The 13,219-nt window shown below is 33.6% G+C and overlaps 2 long non-coding RNA genes across 2 annotated transcripts; one reads left to right on the top strand and one right to left on the bottom strand.

Moving 5' to 3' along the window:
• The first annotated feature begins 4,005 nt into the window (after positions 1–4,005).
• LOC139492504 (uncharacterized) lies at positions 4,006–5,590 on the top strand. Its single transcript, XR_011656867.1, has 3 exons — positions 4,006–4,095; positions 4,999–5,136; positions 5,383–5,590. It is a non-coding gene; the product is annotated as an uncharacterized lncRNA (long non-coding RNA).
• A 127-nt stretch (positions 5,591–5,717) lies between these two features.
• LOC139492503 (uncharacterized) lies at positions 5,718–7,004 on the bottom strand. The gene is made up of 3 exons (XR_011656866.1): positions 6,953–7,004; positions 6,366–6,530; positions 5,718–5,942 (listed from the first exon to the last, which is right to left on the bottom strand). It is a non-coding gene; the product is annotated as an uncharacterized lncRNA (long non-coding RNA).
• Between the last annotated feature and the right edge of the window lie 6,215 nt (positions 7,005–13,219).

The following is a 13,219-nucleotide window of genomic DNA, read 5'->3' as shown; positions in this document are numbered from 1 at the left end:
TCTTTACTGTCCATGTTTGTCAGTTTAACAAACTTTGTCAGTTTAACAAACATGGTATAGAATATATTTTCATGATTTGCAACATGTAAAAAATTACCAAAAGTTGCTGATGTTACTGGTCTTTCAAGTTGTTATGCCTACGAAAAGCGAAAAGAGTTTTGTTATCAAATAAAAGTTTTGCCTCTTCGCCATCTTTTAATGTATCCCAGTGTTTTAGAGTATCGTTCTTTAAGTGTGTTTTCTGTCTTGAAAACACTGTGTGGAGAATACTAAGTGAGGCGACTGTAATACAGATTAGGGTTTAACCATTAATGTGTTATTTCTATGTTTTGCAGTCACCTCCTGCATATCAGTTTTAATGTCATTTTCTTTATATCCCCTTTTAATAAGGGATTCAGAAAAATAACGCATATTGTGATTTCAAATCTACTGGGTCTTCCTACATCTCTTAAAGCGAAGCATTTCTCCTTTAATTATGCCTCTGAAAGTAGAGGATTGTTGGCATGAAGACCTCTTTTTATACTGATAATTTTCAGGTTTTTTTTCGAAAAAATAGTATACAGTGATAAATTATGTAAAAAGAGGGAACACTTTAAGTGTCACATTACCAGATATCAGGAATCCTATTTTAATATAAAACAGTTAACAACATTGCCAATTTTAACAGAACAGATAACAGACAGTGGGTTGAAACGGTTAACAGGTGATCTGTTTCAGATAACAGTTAACAATGTAACACCTTGAAATAGTCCAAAACAGGTTAACAGAAAAAGGTATTGCCCCCCTCTTCAGAAACTCACCAATTCATGGAATTGTTGAAAACAACCCTGAAGAGATGTTCCCAGGTACATGTAATTCACATTTACTTGGTGATTCCGAGTATGGCCTAACTACATGGTTAATAACACCGTTTAAGGATTATGGCAACCTAAACAAAAATCAAAAACTTTAAAACTTTGTGCACAGCAGCACTAGGATGATGATTGAACTTGCATTTGGAGCTCTTAAAGGAAGATTCTGCCGTCTCAAATTTATTGATATGCTAGACCTGAATAAAGCATTTAAAGTAGCTTTGAGCTGTTGCGTGCTACACGAGTTATGCCTCTTACAAAACATGAATGCGTACATTAAAGAGGGGATTAGGGAGATGGTATAAATAAATAACTTTTTTGATGTACATAATCCTTCTGACACTGCAGAGTTGAAGACGTGTATTTTTGCTTAAAATTTAGACATAAAAATTAAACTTAACCTGCAGTCTCTGAATTTATTATTGGTAAGATACTGACATACGCACTAAGTCACATTATAATAATCTCTGTTAAAATGAGATGTGCACCCTGCATACCAATATCAATGAATTATCAATGGTGGTTTTCCATCAACATACCTAATCACAAATTCTAACATGTTACAGTCTGTCAAATGTTCCAGTGTTCATAGACCAATTGGAGAATGGAGTCAATTTTTTAATTTCACAATGAGCAGATGAGTTGTGCTTATCTTAATGCAACATGTGTATATACAAAATATCACTGACCTAAAAATAAAGAGCTACCACAAATGTTTTAACAATTCTAACAATTTCATTAGCTATTGTTCTCATAGGCTATTTCAATTTACTTCACAGTTTTGAATTATAGTAAGTATTACAATTTTTTTGTTTTATCGGATTATCTCATAAACATGTATTCGTCATCTCAGTATTTTCCAATTCACAACAAATAAAAATTAACAATTTAAAACGTTTTTTAATTGACAAATTATACCCCAAAAAAATAGCCATAACAGTAACAAATGAATGAACAAAACAAATAGTGTTCAGAGTTAACATTAATAATCTATATATAACGATGTGTAGCTAAAACACACCAAACACAAAAAGGTTATACATGTACATTAGTATTGAAAATCCATTTATTTCATATCGGTTAAGAATTAGCTTCTCTTATTGGATAACAAGGGCCACATGACATTCTTTATTGTTCAGTAATAAATTCCATCGGTCTTTAACAGAACAAAACGGACCAGAAAACCGGTCGTTAACAGACTTTCACATGTAACTGACCGATGGGGCGTGACCGGTTTCTCTGTAAATGATCGGTGGTGCGTGGTTTTTCTGTTTAGAGAGATGTCCCTTTAATAAAACATTTTCCTGTTTTCAATTTTATTATTAAGTTGTTGAATTGTTGACCATATGTTTTCATAAAAATAAAATAATAGAAAACTTTATTTCGTATTCATTTACTAAAAAAATGCACTTAAATGAATGGCAGTGACTTAATTATAGTAACATGTATTACTACGACTGGTCTTCACTATTTCCTATAGAAATCGTACAATAACTCGAACTAGCCTTTAAACATTTTGAATTTATGAGAATTTGTAAAAACGTGGTTCCTCAATGAAATAAACATAATAGTTATTATGATACAGTGATAATGACCACGCCTACGGCTCAGTCATTAACACAGTCTTAGCCAATATCACTGTCCTGTGGGCAGTCCATATATTACGATATTATATGACCAGTTTTTCAATCACTATTACAAATATGTAATTAAAATCAATTTGACCATAGACTGATCTGCACAATTTTTTTCGCGACCACTACACTGCATCAACATTGCCGCCATTTTAAATCCTAAACCAAAACCACAAACCACCCATGAACGTGGTTTGAATAGTTTCTGGAACCAGTTTCGGTTTGAGAATAACAAACGGCAAACCAGTTTAGGTTCGAAACTAGTTTCAAATACGCCTTTTAGATTGAACTATACAAATCATTGCTGAAATATTGGAACATTATATCTAACGTAAATATGTTCCTGATGAAATATTGGTTTTTCTGATCAGATGTGATTAGAATAGATGAATAGTTCTTAAAGGTTTTAAATTATTTAGGATAAAGGTAATGCATCTTTCTTACTATGATGTATATTTCTCCCATAAATTTATATAAATTAATCCAAGAACTTCTTATCACTGAAGAAGGAAAATCACTTTTTGATTTTTTTTTTGTTATTTGTACCGAGCCCGGAGCTGCAATACTTGTTTTTGTTAGCTCCGATAAAGAGTTACGCCCCTTTCAACCAAAACATTAGCGGCGAATTCGAAGAATCTAATTCAACTGTTTTTCATTATTTAGATAACCCAAAACTTGTCAGTGAAACTGCATAGCATTTTTCAGAACAAGAGAAATAATCTAATGAATGGAAAAAGACATGAGGGGAATTTTAATTTTTGCACTTGTGGATGTAAATACACTATTTTACTGGTGGAGGATAATTCGACTATATTATTTGAACGTAGGACAGAAAGTCACAGGACAAAAAGTCACAGACAAAAAGTCACGGACAAAAAGTCACAGGACAAAAAGTCACAATTCATTTTTTTCGGCCTCAATCCTCAATCTTAAGGCCAGTTGGCACGAATTGTCCCAATGTGCGGTTTTTCTCTCTGGTGCGTTTTCCTCGACGTATTTTCTTCTCTGTGCTTTAAATTGGTATGCTGGTTAATATTGGGATTGTGGAACAGCAGTATTAAATCTGCCCGTTCTGTCAATGTAATGTGCCACTGTTTGTAGTTTGGCTTTTGTCTCTTCTGTGTTCTCGCCGTCCAGTCTCGTTAGCATAGTAGCTAAATTCAAGTTTCTGACGCCGACCTCTTTGGATATTTGGTGTAACATATCTTCTCGTTCGTTTTCATAGCAGGGACACTCCAGAAGGAAATGTTGAGGCGTTTCAGGTGCTCCACAGATGCATGACTCTATGGCGTTGGTTTGGCCTACTCGGTTCTTGTAGTAATTGAGTTCTGTATAGCCAGTTCTTAGTTGGGCGAATATACTGAAATGTCTTTTAGTTGGGAAATCATACATAATTGAGTGTTTTGTAGTTGGTATTTTTTCATAAAGGTCCCTGCCTCTCTCAGATATTTCCCATCTTCTCTGCCATTTATTTCCTGTACTTTTATATGCTGCTTGTTTGACGTCCTGCAGTGTCACGGTCGCGAAACACGTGACTTGCTTGTGATCAGTTTCACGGAAAAATGGCGCCTGTCTGAATAAACAAGTTCGCTTGGAGGCAAATTTTGAACGTAAGAATTTACATATCATCGTATTCATACTATAGGACCCCCCTCATCATATGCAGCGTTTTGTTCCGAATATTTTGATGCCCATTAAGTTATATTTCACTGTTGGTTTCATAGAGAACATTCACAGAATATTTCAGATCTGCCGAAGATTGATCAGGATTGTGTACACGATATGTCCGTAAAATCACTATAAATCCATTTATGTATCTTATTTTCGCCTATCGTGTACAGAAACTTGCCCACATTTACTTATTCATTCATACAAACTAGCGTCAGTGTATATATATGATCAGTTCCACGGTATGAATCTGAATCGATATAATAATTGTATATGAGATCCCATAAACGGTTTTTATGGACAGGAAATACATGCAGAAAATAATTTATAATTTTATGCAAAAGTAGTACTGCCTGACGCATAAATAATATACTTTCTATCAGACTTTTACAATATATTTTCGACCCTATTTGGAAACTACATTTTTTTTTCGACACAGTTAAATTCTAATTCAGTTATTTTTATCTTATTATAGGTCCCGTCATGCGGAAAAAACCAGGCTTCCCTGCAACTGCCAAAATATCGGAAAAACTCTACTGTCAGGCAGCAAAAGAGTTCGTCAAATAAGGCAATCCCAACCTTACAGACAGGAATAAAGAGGGTATTTTCAAAATCGCCATACACAGTAAAATATTTTTCTCAGAAGTCACTCAGAATGATCGGATTGGCCATGGTACTGTGTCGTGCCAAGAGTTTGGACAATTTATTGGAAATACCATTGAACAAGTTCAGATCCGACTGGATCCCGAAAGGTATTATACGGGTTTGCAGTAAATATATACTATATATATAACATTAACTTCGTAGTTTGATAATATTTTATACGTACACTATTCTTGTTTCAGGCAGTTTTCGTACAGCACTAAAAGGAAAACCATGTACAATCTGGTTGAAGAGACATTTACAGATATTGATACTCACCATGTGAACTGCAGGGTTTGCCTAGGTTTGGTAAATGAACTGCCTTTGGATATAGCATTCAGGTAGATTTAGTTAATTTGCACTTGTATAATGAACGTTTCGGTACTGATATGTCACAATGGTAGTTTCCACATGTAACGCAAGATACATTTTGTGCTAAGATTTTCGTCTATGAAAAATATTTTCATCCTCACTGCAATTTCTAATATGCATATGGCCCTACGGCTAACCATGAATCGAATTACGGTCTCCAGGTTTTCCCCAGTGTAGAAGAAATTTGTACATTTTGTATTTTCCTTTATTTTCAGAAATCATACATTCGACTCTGCAGGGAGGAAACGGTTGAATGGACGAAAGCGAGAGGCAACAATTTCAACTGACAGAAATGCTCTATGTAAAGGGGAACTTGGAATTCGTTGGGAAAAAGCTAGATGCAACCAGGCCAAACTTCTACCAACTGTTAAAATGGGCATTGAATAAATATTTTTCATAGAAATAAATCTTTATTTGTCAAAACCAGTATGTATCCCATCTTTGAGATCAAAGTACAAAACGTAAAATAAATAATAAAGTCAAGATGAATCCTGATTGTCAATGATTACATTTTCTCTTTATATGTCTGTAAAGGTTTGTCTGGTGGATGTATGCCTTTCCACATGTGCACATATGCTGTTTGTCACCCCTGTGACTAGCCTCGTGATCACCACAATCATGTGCTTTCTTAAACTCTAAACCACATACTGTACATTTAAATTTTACAGGGTGTTCCTCGTGAATCTTGAGGTGACGGGTGAGATCAGCCATAATTGAAAATCTTTTATCAAACTGTTCACATGCAAATGTTTTTTCTTCACCATGCACTGCACACCTGAATGTTTAAAGATCAAGAATTAACATATGGTTAATAGTGTCCAGTAAGGTAATTTCCTAGACAAGGCTCGTAGGCAGGCAATGATTACTGGTACCTATTTTGCCCATGTTGTGGTGGGTTCCATCGCAGTTATGTATTTTAAAGTGTTAGTGTTAATTGATTGTACAAATTTGTCTTGGTTTTCGGGTTTTGCAATTCCCTAGATTTTTAAATGCTGATTTTTTTATACATAATGTTCCTTGAATAAAAGTACATATTCACAGAGGACAGAGACATTTTTACAGAAATGATATATTCCTAGTTCGTATTTTCATTTGACTGATTTTGTTTATAGACAACTTCTCTATTTCCGTGGCTTATGTTATTTTCAAAAATTTAGTGACAGTAATATGATAAGAATTCCATGAAATGAAAATTTACCTGTGTCTTTTGATATTGGCTTTACTGAAAAAAACTTTCCTACAACACTTGTATGGCCCCTTCTTGGCATGCCTCCTTTCGCGATCATACACTGCTGAAATACTCCGGAATGACTTTCCACAAATTTTACACAGCTTTTCTGCCTTCTCAGCATCCATTTAAAACCTAAATATAAAGTTATGGGAAATGATCTATAACTTTCACATTCATACCGTGGAACTGATCATATAATGTTCATACCGTGGATACAGATCATTTTTTGAAAAAAAAATATTATTGCGTTCAGCTGACAAAAATGTCAAAAATATACACTGACGCTAGTTTGTATGAATGAATAAGTAAATGTGGGCAAGTTTCTGTACACGATAGGCGAAAATAAGATACATAAATGGATTTATAGTGATTTTACGGACATATCGTGTACACAATCCTGATCAATCTTCGGCAGATCTGAAATATTCTGTGAATGTTCTCTATGAAACCAACAGTGAAATATAACTTAATGGGCATCAAAATATTCGGAACAAAACGCTGCATATGATGAGGGGGGTCCTATAGCATGAATACGATGATATGTAAATACTTACGTTCAAAATTTGCCTCCAAGCGAACTTGTTTATTCAGACAGGCGCCATTTTTTCCGTGAAACTGATCACAAGCAAGTCACGTGTTTCGCGACCGTGAGTGTTATGACGTTATTTTCCGGTGGTAGTTCTTTTGCTTCCTCTGCCGCTGTTTTTGTAAGGATGCCAGCCTCATCATTGCCAGCTATGTTGGCATGTCCTGGTGCCCATGATATAATTACATTTAGTCCTTTTTGCCTAAGATGTTCAATGTTTTCTTTTATTTCTCTTATTACGGAGATGTAGCTGTTTGGGGCCCAGTTCAGTGTAAGTAATCCCATGGCGCTTTGACTGTCAGAGAAAATTTTGATTTTTTGTATTGCATTTAGTTTAGTTTAAACATATTTATTTATAGTGGATTGGGAAACAAGTTTTGCAACTTATATTAATCCCTTTCCACTTTGGGGTATTGCATTGTAAATATTTTCTGTAATACAGTATTCTAGGACCATGAGAATTGCTATCAGTTCCGGTAGAAGGATGGATCCTCTCTGTGTCACAGGTCTATGTAATCTTGCAGCAGGTTTAATGTGTTCAGCATAGATAATTGCCCCTGCTCCACAGGGTCCTGGGTTCCCTAAGCACGATCCATCTGTAAACGATATTGCTTGTTCTTGTGTGCAGTCTCCCATGGGTTGGTTAATGGTTTCCTGGCAAAGTTCTTGTTGCTCCTTTGTCCTCGATTTTGAGTTGCCTAGTCGACTCCAATATAGAGGTTTTGATTGAGTCATTTGAGTTTCTCCCAGTCTGTAGGTAAACGGATTATTTTCTTTGAATAAAAAACGCTTATTTCTACAAAATTACTTTTGTATTTTTCTTTAACTATTGTATATAAACTAACTTTGTAAACAAAATTTATCAACAAAATATCAAAGATGATCAAATAATTGTTAAAAAAAACAAAATGTCAAAGTGGCTTGGCACTTAAATGGCTTCATGGTGCCTAGAAATCTTTCTTTTGCATGATTAAAATTAAATAAATCTTCATTTTGTAAGTATAATGACACATTTCCTTAACTTTAATATGAATATTTGTAATGAAAAGTAAATATTTCAAGATATTTCTCTTATATATTCAAACAATTGTCAACAGATTATTTGTGACTTTTTGTCCTGTGACTTTTTGTCCTATCAAATTTGTGACTTTTATGTCCTGTGACTTTTTGTCCTGTGACTTTCTGTCCGTTAACCTATTATTTTAGTGATTTTAACAATATATATATATATTGGATTTATTTCCAAGTGCTCCAATATTGGAGGGATTTACGAAAGAAGAAGAAGAAGCTGATAAAAACTCAGAGTCTAGCATGGATTCCGATTCAAATGAATCCGACGTTGAAAATTACAAGACTTTATCGACAACAACAAGTGAATGGGACCTATTATGCCTCCAATTTATTGACATTCATTACAATAATCATTTTCATACTTTGCCGTCTGACATTTTAGATATTGTTCATGCGAAAACGGGAATGTTTGGGCCGTTGACAGAAAAACAAGGAAGAATTTACGAAAAATTTACACAACTCTATCAGTTTCAGTTGCTCAATCACTGAATTGCTTGGGATTGGTTCAGACCTGAATGTTGAAACTTTTATTCCAGAAATGGAAAAGGATATTGAGAAAAACCAATGTTCATCAAGGTACACATTTAAAATGCTGGTCATGTATTACAGTTTGTTGCCTTGATTTCCTTTATAAAACAAGTTTATTAATTTGGATATTGGTGAAATCAAATATAAATATGGACCAACTCAAGTACACCTTTTAGGGTGCGCTCGACTTTCATGACTCAGCACGAGGTATTTTGTAATTTAAAGGTTATTTAGAAAGTTTTGCCAACAATAAATGCTAGCATATCATAGGAAAACAAGTAAGTCATCAATGTTCTGAATTTTATACCAAAGTTCTCTATATTAAAGTCTGTACAGTCAGGGGACTTATTTAAGGTTTGTAATGGCCGGACCAGTGAGTGTTACCAAGATGACTGGGTTTAAGTAAGGATAAAACAATCAGGAGCTGACTTTTATTTTACTACCAATCCAAATGGTAAAAAACTGAAAATACAAATATAAATACAATTTTAATATGTGTTCCATGATAATTAAAGTCCATTAAAAATACAGATAAACAGTTCGTATATATATATAAAGCTGTTAATGTTCTTTATAATAATAAAAAGATGAATATTCTTGCACACGCCGGGTTCTGTCTTGAATTAAATTGTTTTATTGCAGATACGAACAGTTTGAACGGTAAAATGTTCATAGTTCTTTATAACATAGGGAAATATATTAAACAGTTCATCGCTAATGTAAAGACATTATTTGTAATGTTTTAAATGTAAATCACGCTGTGGTTAGCTACGAATTGTTCCTTTGGACAACGTGTCCGATGAATGTTCCTTGTAGTTGTGCACACGACTCGTTGAGCAGTTTACGTCACTCAGAAGAGAGGGGAAAGTGACACAGATTCCTACACTGTCCTGTATAAAACTCCTAAAACTGGCGCACATAAAGCGATGTACGCAATGAAACGTTAACAATATAAAATGATGATCACATGAAGAATAAATGATGAATGAGTTCCAGAACAAGGTTCATGTGGACCCTTTGGCTAAAATGGCCGTATTTTCACCTCAAAATTTACTCTGAGTACAGAAAAACCTGCGCATCTGTAAAAAATTTCAGACATAGCATTCCCTAGATAAATAAATTTCAAATATGTTTGATGTGTAAGAAAAATAAAAACTTACTAGGATTTTGCAGTGTACTTTTTTTCATTCCTCCAGAAGGTACCAAAATAAACTAAGTTGGGAAACAGGTTTGAGAACTTCCCTACAGGTAATAATTGAAGTGAGCTTTTTTAATTGCCATGGACATTAGATGGACAATAGATACCTGACAATAATTGGTGATTTAAACTGTGTACCTGAGTGGACCATATCAAAGGAAACTCAACTGTTTGTTTATTTTTTATCATCTTCTGCAGGGTCGAAAAAAAGTGCACGGATAAATCCAGTTAAGTTATGAGTTTTCTGAATCATACAATGTATTTGAATTCTATTTATCTAGGGCATGCTATGCCTTAAAACTTTTCCAGATACTCAGGTTTGTCTGTACACTGAGTAAATTTTGAGGTGAAAATACGGCCATTTTAGCCATAGGGTCCACATGAACCTCATCACTTATTTAAGAAGCAGATTCGAAGTTTTGTCACAAATTGTGATTTTGTAGTTTTTAAACACATAGGTTTAAATAATATCTTTTCATTAGTAAAATTGAAAAAAATGACCTTTTTCCTTCTGTTAGGTAGCAAGGTTTATGCCTTTAATGCTATCATTTAGCTGCAAATTATATTTTTTAGTTGAAAAAATGCTATAATAATGGCTTTACATAATGAACTGATACTTTTTTAACAGATTTTTTTAAGCAGTGGGAGTATTTTTCCTGTGAAGTTCAAGGTGTCATCTTTCAGATTATGTAATACAATTCTACTGTTCGCGATAAAAAATTCACTGTTCGGGGTGTTGAAATTAGTGGTGGTTATTAAAATAATGATACTTAAAGAAGTCATTTTTGGGAAGGAAATTGCGGCATGATACTTAAACAAGTGATTTTTATGTCATTATCCTACATTTTTAGATCCAGAACAAGGTCATCACCTGAAATGACCTTGTCATCCTATCAACACAGATGTTGGTTCTGATAATTTTAGAAACATAATTAGTCCCTGGATCATTAGTATTCTATATTTAAAGCTACATTGTACACTTGTTCTAGTGATTAATTTGTACTACTTAAATAGGTGATTATTAAAGAAAGACAACTCTTACTTCCAACATTTGTGAAAATAATGTTACTTTAATCAGTGATTTAGAAAATCATTTAAGTAAGTCCCCTGACTGTCTGTAGTTTTTCTACAAACAATTGGTTTTATCTGCCACAAAATCCCCTTTTTTCTATTAAACGCAATGAAACTATGAATAATAATGCTTTGCACTAAGTTTCACCTTAGTATATGTACACAATGGCCAATCATTACTATTCATTTTCTTCGCTGTTTTGATACTATTGCAGTTTTATAATTTCGTAATTAATTGGCTACAGACGGGGTTATAATCCTTAAACTGGTACCGTAAGATGGCGTCAAACCCTCCAACTAACCTGGGACAGATAAGTCTCATGAAAAGAAGAAAATATGGGAACTACATGTTGTAAGGGTGATAATTTTTCCATCAATTATTGATTCATTTGAAAATTTTAAAGGACATATGACTGCCAATGAGACAATTATCCACCAGAGTTCAAATTAAATAAAGTAATTGGGCTACTATATGGCCATCAACAATGAGAAAAAAACAAATTGTATCTAGTCAGCTATAGATATAATGCCCTGACAAAAACATGATGAAAAATGTGAAACAAAATAATTCATTTGAAATAAAAAAAAAAAACAAAAAAACCCAGTCTATTACAACAATTTAGGAAAAAAATATGACATACATGAGCTAAGTACAAAAGAAGTATATATGCATAAGTTATGTACGTATTACCCCTGACTATATACGATTGGTTCATAATTAGTGTGATGAGTTGTTTAAAGATGTGCTTGAATTAAACATGTTAAAGATTTACTGTTTCATTGAAATCTTTAAAAAGATATTTGGCGAAGAGGCAAAACTTTTATTTGATAACAAAACTCTTTTCGCTTTTCGTAGGCATAACAACTTGAAAGACCAGTAACATCTGCAACTCTTGGTAATTTTTTACATGTTGCAAATCATGAAAATATATTCTATACCATGTTTGTTAAACTGACAAAGTTTGTTAAACTGACAAACATGGACAGTAAAGAAAGAGTATAGAAAAGTACTAGTCAAACAGATCACGAGGTGTCGAGCACCTTATAAAATTAACACTTATTTTCAGATTATGTGTCACCATGCATGGCCATGGTCAGTTAGTCTGAATAGATGTTCGCAACACCTTGTGATCTATGGATTTCAGGTGCTAATATAGGATTTGACAACGATTTATTGAAATAATAAAGCATAAATTAATGCTATTAATGAATTCTATTTAAAACTATAATACAAGTAATAATTCAAGAAAAACACTCTTCAAGCTGTCTTGCAACTTGACACTGACTTTAAACATGGCTTGCTCAGTCAAAATATTGTTTCAAAATAAGCAATTTCAAGTCATTGTTAGGGCCTCTCTGATCTCAAAATGACTATTTTTGAGAGTAGGGAGGCCCTGAAAATAACTTCAAATTGTCAAAATCTCTTGTTGGCCGGAAGGCTTCGCCCCGGACCTCCTACCAGGCCAAATACCTACTTTGGGCCTTAAGTCGCCCCCAGACCCCTCGCTGTACGGGCCAGTTTTACTCTGAATTGTTAACTTAACTTGGTATTGCATGCCCCAAAATAATTTTTTTTTTGGCAAAAAGATTACCCATCATATATACCAAATGCGACAAATATTCAATAGATATAAAACATATAAGATATATAGCTTTATTTTAAGTCGGCATATGTAATACAATTACAAACATAAGCCTGGCCTGAAGAGCTTTTACAACAAAATGAAAGCACAGCAAACAAAACATACATATGAAGTGATTTGTACCTAAATTGTACATAGAAACCAAGAATTCATAGTGTGCATAATTACGTATATATGCATACCATACAAAAGTTCTATTAAGCAACGCAAGTACATACACTGAAGCATGAACATATTGGATAAAAACACAAATTAAGCAAATGTTTGCAACATAAAAAAAGCACATAGAGATTAGTTAAACAAACTGAAAACAAGGCATTAAACTAAAAATAAATAAACATAATTATCTGGTGTTGCAGACGAAACATTGGTTTGAGCTGCCAGAACAAGAACTTACCAAGTTCTTTAAATGATCTAAAGATGATTTAAATACATTTCAATGAATATTACTGACTCATTTAGAATGTGCTTTGGTTAACGCTTTTACAACCAAATAATAATGAAAAATAAAAGATGTATTCACTTCCTATACATATTTTAAAGGTGCAATGCGAACTGCACAACCAAACAAGTATTGAGACAGCAACCCAAAAACACAAAAAAAGACATAATATAGGTTGTCAACACAGAGTTGCGTATTCTAGAGTACAAAAGGGAATATGAACATTCCCCCTGCATTTTTATGATGTAACGTGACAATGGAGATTTAGAGGCTACAAGGATC

Source organism: Mytilus edulis, chromosome 10, assembly GCF_963676685.1.
Source record: "Mytilus edulis chromosome 10, xbMytEdul2.2, whole genome shotgun sequence".
Taxonomy (NCBI): domain Eukaryota; kingdom Metazoa; phylum Mollusca; class Bivalvia; order Mytilida; family Mytilidae; genus Mytilus; species Mytilus edulis.
The sequence above is the reverse complement of the archived record's forward strand: the minus strand, read 5'-3'. Positions and strand labels throughout refer to the sequence as shown.